Source organism: Hyposmocoma kahamanoa, unplaced genomic scaffold (genome assembly GCF_003589595.1).
Source record: "Hyposmocoma kahamanoa isolate Upper Pololo Valley unplaced genomic scaffold, ASM358959v1 93, whole genome shotgun sequence".
In the NCBI taxonomy this organism is placed as follows: Eukaryota; Metazoa; Arthropoda; class Insecta; order Lepidoptera; family Cosmopterigidae; genus Hyposmocoma; species Hyposmocoma kahamanoa.
The window spans coordinates 5,169,992-5,180,532 of record NW_020654810.1 but is presented as its reverse complement, the minus strand read 5'-3'; positions in this window follow the sequence as shown (position 1 = coordinate 5,180,532).

Genomic DNA, 10,541 nt, shown 5'->3' with positions numbered 1-10,541 from the left:
TTCAGAAGTACAACGCGCCGAAGACAGTTAAAGAACTGCGACGATTCTTGGGTATGCTTAATTTTTATAGACGATTTATTCCCAACGCAGCTCAGCTACAAGCCCCTTTGAATGCCGTATTAGCAGGTCCAAAAATAAAAGGCTCACACCACGTGAATTTGACTCCGCAGCTATTACAAGCATTTGAAGACTGTAAGGATTCATTATTCCGGGCTACACTACTAACTCATCCTGATCCGTGCGCAGAGCTAGCGATAGTGATAGATGCGTCTGATACTACACTTGGTGCTGTGCTACAACAGCGTAGAGGTAATGACCGGGAACCTCTTGCCTTTTCCCCCCATAAGCTTAGTCCTACCCAAAGGAAGTACAGCCCATACGATAGGGATCTGTTAACGATCTACGAGGCGATTAAATATTTTAGGCATATGGTTGAAGCTAGAACTTTTGTTGTCTACACCGATCATAAACCACTTACTTATGCTTTTCACACCAATAAAGAGAAATGCACGCCGAGACAGTGCAGAGAGAACGTCGTTGCCCTGTCGCGCGTCGAGGAGATGACTACAGCAATTAATTACTCAGATCTTGCATGCACTCAGGAAAGTGATCCAGAACTGCAAAATCTGTTTCTTCATGGCTCCACCCTGCAACTTAAAAAGGTTAGTACTGCAGATAGCAACTTACCTGTATACTGCGACGTTTCCGTACAGAAGACAAATCTTCGATTTGTTGCACAATCTACATCATCCAGGAAGTTCTGCTACAGTGCGACTGATTAGACAAAGATTTGTTTGGTCAGAAATCTGCAAAGATTGTAGAGAGTGGTCTAGGGAATGCTTACCATGCCAAAAGAGTAATATTACTCGCCATGCTATTTCCCCCTATCCACCTTCCCTACTGCTTCCGCCTGGTTCACTCACATACACCTCGACATCGTAGAGCACTTAATTCCATTTTCTGATTTCAGATACTGCCTCACAGTCATTGACAGATATACTCGATGGCCTGAGGCATATCCCCTCAAAGATATCACAGCGGAGACCTGCGCTACTGCCCTGGTGTCGGGCTGGATCGCTAGATTCGGCTGTCCGGAACGGGTGACTACAGACCGTGGACGCCTGTTCGAGAGCAACCTGTTCAGCGCCCTCACCAAACTGATTGGTGCAACTCACTTCCGCACTACTTGCTTACCAGCTGCAAACGGCATCGTCGAGCGTCTGCATCGGCAGCTGAAGGCTGCCATTATGTGTCACACAACTACTTCGTGGACAGAAGCCCTTCCCTTAGTCCTCCTGGGCATGCGGAGCTCATGGAAAGAAGATATAAATTCTACGCCTGCTGAACTTGTATATGGCGAGACAATTCTGTTACCAGGACAGTTCCTGTCTTCCAATGACGACTTCACGACTTCACCTAGCCGCTCACGCGATATATGCAGTCGTAGACGCATACCACACCTAGAGGTGCCGGTGATGATTTTATACCGATTTATCGGATATCGAAGTTATAACAGGTAAAAGAACTAATACTAATTGCTATTTCGGTAACTACTCTAGCAAACCATAAAGTTTTTGATGGCTGGGTCTGTCATTTAAAAAAATAAACAACTTCAAAAATACGTCACGACAATCGTGTGTGTTATGGTTTGGGATGGTGATTTCGGTGTTTATTTATTGAAAATATACCATACGTAGCGTTTTTTAAGTTAACCCTGAATATAAATGTTTATAAACTATACTTTAAGGAGTAATTTCGTGGTAAACGTTAGAACCACTCAAACGGAATATTATCATAATTACCCAAGTACACCAAAAATTTCATTAGTGCTTTTTAAGTGCAGGATTTGCGGTGTATTACTGCATTTCATTTGAGATGCTTTTGTTGTAGTACGGAGGGTATTTATTTAGCAATGCAGAATAATAATTTTTATTTATAAAAACTTTTATTTAAAGTGAATCCTTTTGTAATTTGCAAAACCAAATCCGAGCCGAGCCGGCCGAGAATCTAGTAGCAGTAGGGAATTTAGTAGCATTAGAGCTCCTTGTGAAAGAGTTTGTCCTAGTACCGCTACCTTATCTATTTATGCCGCCAAGCAGTAAGCGCTCCGGTTTGGAAGGGTAAGGGTTCTGGTAAAATTACAGGCACATGGAACGTGTCAACTTATATCTCAGGGTGACGGGCGCAGAGTGCACTGCCACAGTGCACAGCCACACGCCTGTCCATAACAGTTGCAGTGCGACTCAGAACTTTATATCGCAAGGATCTGAGGGGCACTGCCACTGTGCCCGTCGTCCAGGGACATAAGGTTGACAATTCCCATGTGCCTGTAATTTCACCAGCACCCTCACCCTTCAAAACCGGAATACATTAATGCTGACATTACTTCCTGGTGGCAGAAATAGGTAGCGTCATTTCATCTCTCACATCATTTTAGTAGCACTAGAGCTCCTTGTGAAAGAGTTCGTCCAGGGAAATACTGCCACCTTACCTATTTGTGCCGCCAAGAAGTAATGTGAGCATTACTGCGTTCCGGCTTAGATGGGACTTCTTCAACTTTTGTCTCAGGGTGGGCGCAGTATCAGTGTCTGTAAGATCATTGCAATTTGAAGCTCTGAGTGGCACTGCAACTGTTATGGATAGGCGTGTCGCTTACCACCAGGCGCACAATTTGTTCGTCCCGTCACTGTTTAATATAAAAAAAGTCAGTTGATGCTAAATTTGTCTACTTAAGAAAGGTCACAAATATACATCCTTATTAAATCTGTCTACATGAATAAGCTTTTTATTTTATTTGGTATTGTAATAAAATATTGTTACAATGACTTTATGGCTATGAATAAAAAAAAAACAAAAACTGCATAAGAACAATCAATCTGCCTAGTTTAATTAACAGCTGAACTGATTTTTCGGCTTACGATCCGTTTCTGGAAGGTTTGTAAATTACTTCAGCGTACCTACTCGAACATCCACAACGAATATCAGCATCGATTAATGCGGATGCTGGTGCGGGTGCGGATATTTTAATTTATGCAGATTATCCATAGATGCGGAAGCTGATATTCGCAACAACTCTGGGACGTACCCTCAGCCACCGAAATTATTTATACAAATATAGAAAATAGGCCGCATCCAAACGTGACAAAAATAATCCGTACACTGTGTAACAGATGTTCGGCACAGCCGAAAGAGATTTATGACTTACAACTCTGAGCTCAAAATATAAGCAACATCGAGTTAACCATTCTAATATGAATTTATTATTTCAGTTCTAGTTTCAACTATTTTTTTTATATCGTTGGATATAATAAGGCTACAAACGATTATAGTACTTTTTTTCATAAAGATAAGTACTGCTCGTTCACGCTGACTTTCCCGAGAAGATGACCAAGAAACTCTAAGGGATTGCTCTTTTCAAATAAACTTAAATGTTATGGAATACACTTTGAATCAAATTTGTGTGGACTCTAGAGCCATGTCGTCTTTCTATACATTTTACATTTCCATATATACACGTAGCCTTAAATTTTGTAATATGACTTTTCAATCACGATATTTTTCTTTAGTTTCTCTAATGGAGGGCTATGGGAGTGTGCGTTATTAGTATTATAATAAAATTATAATTCCTTTATTTCAAGTCACCTTGGACCCATAGTTTAGTTACAAAGTCACTTAAAAATTACTTTATTTATATTACACAATAAAAATTTATACGGTTAAATTATTATAGAAAGAAATTTTACAAATTTAATTGTTATTATTATTATTATTTTGGTTTACATTTTTTACTAATCCCAAATTTGTATCCTAAGTTGCCTGGGAGAAATTGTCACATAGCAATAAAGCCGCCTGTTGCACATTAACCACAGACCACATAAATACATAGTACATTATCTTGCTATTTCTATACTTACTTATGTTGCTGTTCTCTGATGTCACCATTGACCTATGCCACTGTATTTTTTTGTGCAATAAAGGGCATTTCGTTCATTCATTCATTCGTTGTTACAAAATTACTTAAACAAGTATAAATTATTACAAACTGAAATTTTACAATTTAAGGACGTAATTAAATTAAATAAATTAAAATATTGCACAAATAACTAATTAAATATTATACAACTCCTATGATTACCTTCAACCGATGCGTCTGGATAGGACAATGAAATCTAGAGGCAATCTTCAGGACACCATGTTCACTGTGCCGCAGGCGATGCATCAGCGATGCCGTTTTTTGTTGTTTGTTATAATTTTAAACTCTATTGCTATTATTCGTGAAGCACATAATACGAATTACATGAAACAAATTATGTATATGTGAAATTTGATAATTCTTCTATTTAAGCATAAATTATATAGATATACTTATCGGCTAATGTCGTAGTAAAATCTTTACACATGTGTCCTGAAAAGTTATCATTTTGCATATGCGGCCTTATTATGCCTAGCATGCTATATCTATATCTATTTTTAACCGACTTCAAAAAAAGGAGGAAGTTCTCAATTCGGCTGTAAGTTTTTTTATATATACGATATGATACGCAATAACTCTTCTAAAGGGAACGGATTTTGATGATTCTTTTTTTTGTTAAAAAGAGGATACCTCAGAAGTGGTGGTTAAATTTGAAGATAACATTCCACTCCTAAGGGTGGAAACTAGGGGAAGAATCCGGTTTCGTGCACTTTCCGGTAACCGATTCCACGAATTTTTGACGTCGGTTGTTTTATACAAATGTTATAATTACCATTTGTATGTTTTGTCTATTTTTTGTGTGTGTGGCAAATTAATTGATTTGGAATTCGAACTCTTTTACAAAGAGTGGCAAACCAACTCTAAAGGTGGCAAACTAGGGGGATGAATGACTTTTGAGACTTTTTCTTTTTATTACTTTGTATTGAGATAATAATACAAAATGTCATAATATAAAATTAGCAGATATAACAATAATACCTTAACCACCACGTGGAGTGTCGAACGTACTGCCACATTAGGCGGTATAATCATTTTGTACACCCACTGCTTTCTTGGAATTGCCTTTACTGATAAAAATTTACGGATAAAATAATCCAAAAATAGAAATCAAATGCTATTAACGGTTTATTCGGCAGTCTCGATTGATGATATACGATCCATATAGATGAGAATATTTCTTAAGTAGCAACGAGATGGACGTTCTGATACTGTGTTTTTGTAAGGTAGGTATTAATAGAGAACGTTGGTGATTACCAAAGTTCTGTGAGATTCTTAATGGAGAGGACAGCGGTTCGGAGCCTTTTTATTACGTCATTGCAAGCATAAAAACTGTTCTCAACTATTTTAAAGTACAATGTTACAACTCTAAAGCCATGAATTAAACGAAATTGTTCGAATAACTATTAATACAAAGATTCGAACCAGAGTCTTCAGCGTACTGTGCTGACGCTCTCTCAACTAAGCTACGGATCGAACCTTCAGAGAGTTTGTTCGATTTATTGCCGTTGGGAGTACGGTCGTCCTTTTTTTATTGGTTTACCAACTAACAGCTATTACATTGAGATTTAATTTATTACGTGCAATGATTTGTGCAATGACAAAAGAAGCCTTTTTTTTAAATTCTTTATTTTTTTTATTTTATTCACAATTAAAAAGTTTACAAAAAGAAACACAAGACAGCGAATGAAAACCATTAACAGATTTATGTATCGCTGCCATCACATGATATCAGGCGTCTAACAAAATAATTACTGACCAATACTTGTACGTATCTAATAATTTACGCAACTTACACCTAAGAACTTTAACAATTTGGTAAATGAATTGACTTAAGGATTGTTTTTCAATTTTTTGGTTTACCTATAAGGTTATCAAAAACCTCACTTGGCAATTTATTAAGCAGTAATGGTAACATATATCTCCAGGCACGCTTTCCATAGTTGTTATTGTATGGAGGAAGAACATACCATGGTAGGTAATTTAGATTACGCAATTTACCGACTCTTGTCGTTTTTTTTAACATGTCAATTTTATCTGTTTCATCACAAATTATTATAAAATCTATACATTATTATTTTCCCGTCACACAATGCATAGTTCACAAGTCTTATGTGCGTATAATTTCACCAGCACACTTATCCTTCAAAATCGGAACACAGTAATGCGAATTACCATTTGGCAACGGAAATAGACAAGGTGGCAATACTTCCCTGGACGAACTCTCTCTAGGAGCTTTACTGCAACTAAAATTCATTAATACGAATTTTTAAGTAGGCACAAAAAAACAGAATTATTAGAAATAATTATACGACAACACATGATTATACCTTTAGTTTGTAAATAAAACAGGCAGGGTCTTTAAATTATATTTTATGCTTTAATTGCCCAATATTAGCTTACACATACCTATACTCCCAAGCAGCACACCCATATCTAAATATATACTATAAGAGTTCAAATTCCCTCAAGATATCTCGAAGAAGGTTTCTAGATAATTTAAAGTAGAAGTGGGCACAACTTTATTAGTAGATCACAAGAGTGCTTTGAGAAACTATCTGTAGGTAGTGTTAAGAGTGATTTTTATCTCTTTTCTCAAGTAACCCTTCTAGAATGCTGAATGAAAAACTGTCTACATTCTACAAATGGTCTTGTAGACCATTTGTAGAATGTAGACAGTTTTTATTTAGTCTTGTAGACAATTTTTAGATAGTTTTCTTAGTAATGCTATTTTAAAAATAAAATACTAAAGCGTTACAAACATAAGACGCAATTCTCTTAATACTAATAGATTTCAAGTTGAATGGCTTACAAAATATAAACTATCAAAATTGCAACATGGCGAAATTAGATATAATATTTCTGACTTTTTCGCGCAATGTTTAATCGGTCAGAAAGCGCGAATTGACGTGCGACTTTAAAAACATTGTGAAAAGTGATGTAAAACCTACCATAAAAGTAATGCGCTCGCTAAATTTTAAATATTTGTGTATAAAATACAAACTTAACACAAATACAGTTATCGATTTTCGGTTTTAAATATATATAGAAAGCTTAAATATACGAAATAACTCACAAAACAAACCATTTCCAAGAAGTTCTAGGTTTTTTCAAGCTAATTTCAACTTAGATTTGAAATAGAAAAGAATTTTTTTTCGGCTACTTATTAGTCATACTTTAAAAATAAAAATGGCGATAAGAATTTAAAGCTTTTTTCAAAACACTGTTGGGAGCATTTTGTCTATAGCCTTATCCATAGAAAAACTTTAGAATACGAAAAGATTATTTTTACTTGCTTTAGTGTAGTTGATCTTGTTGAAGAATATTCACTCCTATGAAGCTTTTATGTTTGTCTACAAAACGCGATTTTTGTAAGCGATTTTTTCTTTGCACAGTATTACAAAACCTTTATAAAAGTTATAGGAATAGTGAGCGTATTATGCAATAAAAAACGTTTCAAAACACTAGGTCCAAAAAACAATTGAAAAAATTTGTCTCAAAAAACGTTATTCTATATAATTATATGGAATGTGTTATAAATGACTAGAACGGTGTTAATCATATAAATAAAGGGAATATTTTAATGACATACCTAACTTTTGTTGGAAGAAATTAAATTTTCATTACAAAATTGAGGTTATTTCTTCATACCAACCACATTTCACACAATGATTTCACTGTATTCTATTGATAGACGACACAACACACATACACAACATTGAAGTGCAGTAGTTTACGCGCTCATTTCTTGTTAATTGTCAATTGTTATTATAATTTCAGAACACGGAATTACTTCGCAATGTTTATTTATTTGTCAACAAACAAAGCCATTACCGACTCGCGCGCGAATTACGACTATTATCCTGTGTTGCCAATTTGTGGGAAATTCCCTAAATTGTGGGTAATTTCAACTAGATTGAGGATTTTGTAAGATTGGCGCTATGTGTTACCAAATGCACAACAAATAATCAATTTACTTAATTTTATGAGCCAAAGAAAATTACTTTTTTTTCAATGACTACAGATTAATGTTGAATCTAATTAAAATAAACAAACGATTTAAGGTCATCTAATTTTATAATTAGTTTTACATTTTACATTCTGTTTACATTCACAGCAAACGTAATAGATTATTACATTTTGAGTTTCTTAATTCTTTATTATATTTTTAAGCGATGTACTTCTAATAAATAATGAAAACTCGAGGTGTGGGGAATTTGTGGGGAATATGAACTTTTCTCTTCCTAAATGTGGGCAACCCTGATTGTATCGAATGATGTGACTTAATATCCAAGGTTCACCATCTCCACCAGATCTTTTAATATTCTTTACATTATCCATTTTGCATGAACTCTTACAACGTACAATAGAGTAAAAACCCTAATTGTAATGTTTTTTAAAATAAAATCTACTGAAGACGCGCTATAACATGTTTGTCATAAGTACAAACACTATAGAATGTCTATAAATTAAATATATCTAGAATAAACTTAAGGACACTAATTTTAGAGTATTAATAGACTTTACTGGATGTATATAGAACAATTTTATTAAAAATAATCAGTTGTTCTACAGATGAACTTAAAATAAGGACTATAAGTGTAAATCTTAAGATCTTGGTATTAAGAAGGTTTTAAAATTTTGACTTGAGTGAAATAAGTCTATAAGAAAAATTTCTTTTTTCTAAACCCATTTATAGAGAACTATTATCTAAATATGTACCATATTAAGACTGTTTATAGATATAACAGTTTTAAGACGTATAAAGTGTGCTCCTTGGGCTATTATTTAAATAGTTACGTTAAAAATTTGTTATGTTACACCTAAGAGATATGAAGAGCGGAGTTTCCTGGCACTGGCATTCTTATGCTTAAAAGGAGACTTCGGCAATTAAACTGAACCCTAGTCAATTGTAACAAATAAACTATTTTTAATTTTTTTTTATTACGCTTGAAGAGTAATAATCTCAGTACAGAGTACTAATAAAACCGACCTCAAAAATTCGTGGAATTCCATCTATTTGCCAACTGTTGTTGAACTCGGTTACCGAAAAGTGCGCGGAACCGGATTTATTCCATAGTTTGCCGCCTTCAAAGGTGGAATATTTTCTTCAAATTAAAATGGGACCACTACTCAGGTACCCTTTTTCCAACAAAAAAGAATCATCAAAATCGGTACACAAATGCCGAAATAATCGCGTGAAATATATACAAAAAAAAAAGAAAAACGTACAGTCGAATTGAGACCTCTTCGTTATCTTTGTAGTCGGTTAAAAAAGGGATTTCGTCTAAAAAAGGAGTTTTTTTTAATTCTAATGTAAGTGTGCATTTGACCTCCATCTTACCAGATGGAAAGTGATGATGAGGTCGACGATGGAGCATCCACACCTAGATAATGCCTATTCATTCTCGCCTTGAAAAGATCCAAGTTATAACGTTCAGGGAACAAGTCTGCAGGCAGGGAATTCCACTCCATAGCTGTTCGCCATATAAATGTGGAAGCGTAACGCTTCGTGCGAATCTTTGGAATATCCACAACATAGGGGTGAAAGCCAAGCCTACGCCTAGTCCCCCGATGATAGAAAGGGGAAGGCGGAATTAAATCGTGTCATTCCATCGCACACTCTCCGTGATATATCCTGTAAAATACCGATAAGTAGGCAACTTTACGGCGGTGTTCAAGGCTCTGCAGCTTCGCCTCTACTAATTCCGAGTCACCTATAAGTCTCTTGACACGCTTGTCAATTGAATCCACTCACCCTGGAAAGGATTACTAGGACTACCTTGAGCGTCAAATCTAAACGGCTAACCATGGACTCTCGACAAGACTGGATTTCCTATCCACTGACCTTTGCATTGGTCAAGTACCTATCTACAACTGTGCTTTCATCAGCATACGCAAAGGTACCTGGAATTAACATATCATTTTATGCAGCAGAAAAAAAGTTGCAGACAGTACGGAACCCTGAGGAACGCATCTATCGCCATATGTTCGGAAGAGTAACCTTTTAAGACCACTCGAATGGAACGTTTACTCAAGAAATCCGAGATCCAATTGCAAAGGTCAGTAGGAAGCCCATAACATGGAAGCTTGCTTAAAAGGCTTGCGTGACAGGGTTGTCAAAGGTTTTAGAAATGTCCAAAGACACTGCAAGTGCTTCGCCTTGATTTTCTATAGCCTCGCTCCATATGTGACAAGCATACACAAGAAGATCCTCGGTAGATCGCCCTCGTCGGAATCCATTCTGCCGATCACTGAGGAGGTCATTGTCTTCAAGGTATGACAGGAGACGGTTATTAAGTACACGTTCCATAGTCTTGCAGAGTAAGGAAAAGACTGAGATAGGTCTCTAGGTACTGCTTCCCTTTTTGGGCACACCAGTCTCAAGTGAGAGGCGATACAGGCGTGTGAGAACAGGAGACAACTCAGGCGCAGAGTTACGTAGGACTACTGCTGGAATTCCATTTGGCCCGCTAGCTTTATTACGTCAAGATTCCGCAGAGTTCCAATTACCTCTTTTTGGCGTATGCGAACTGGCGCCATATCGCTGCTAGCCTGAGGTAAGGTAGGT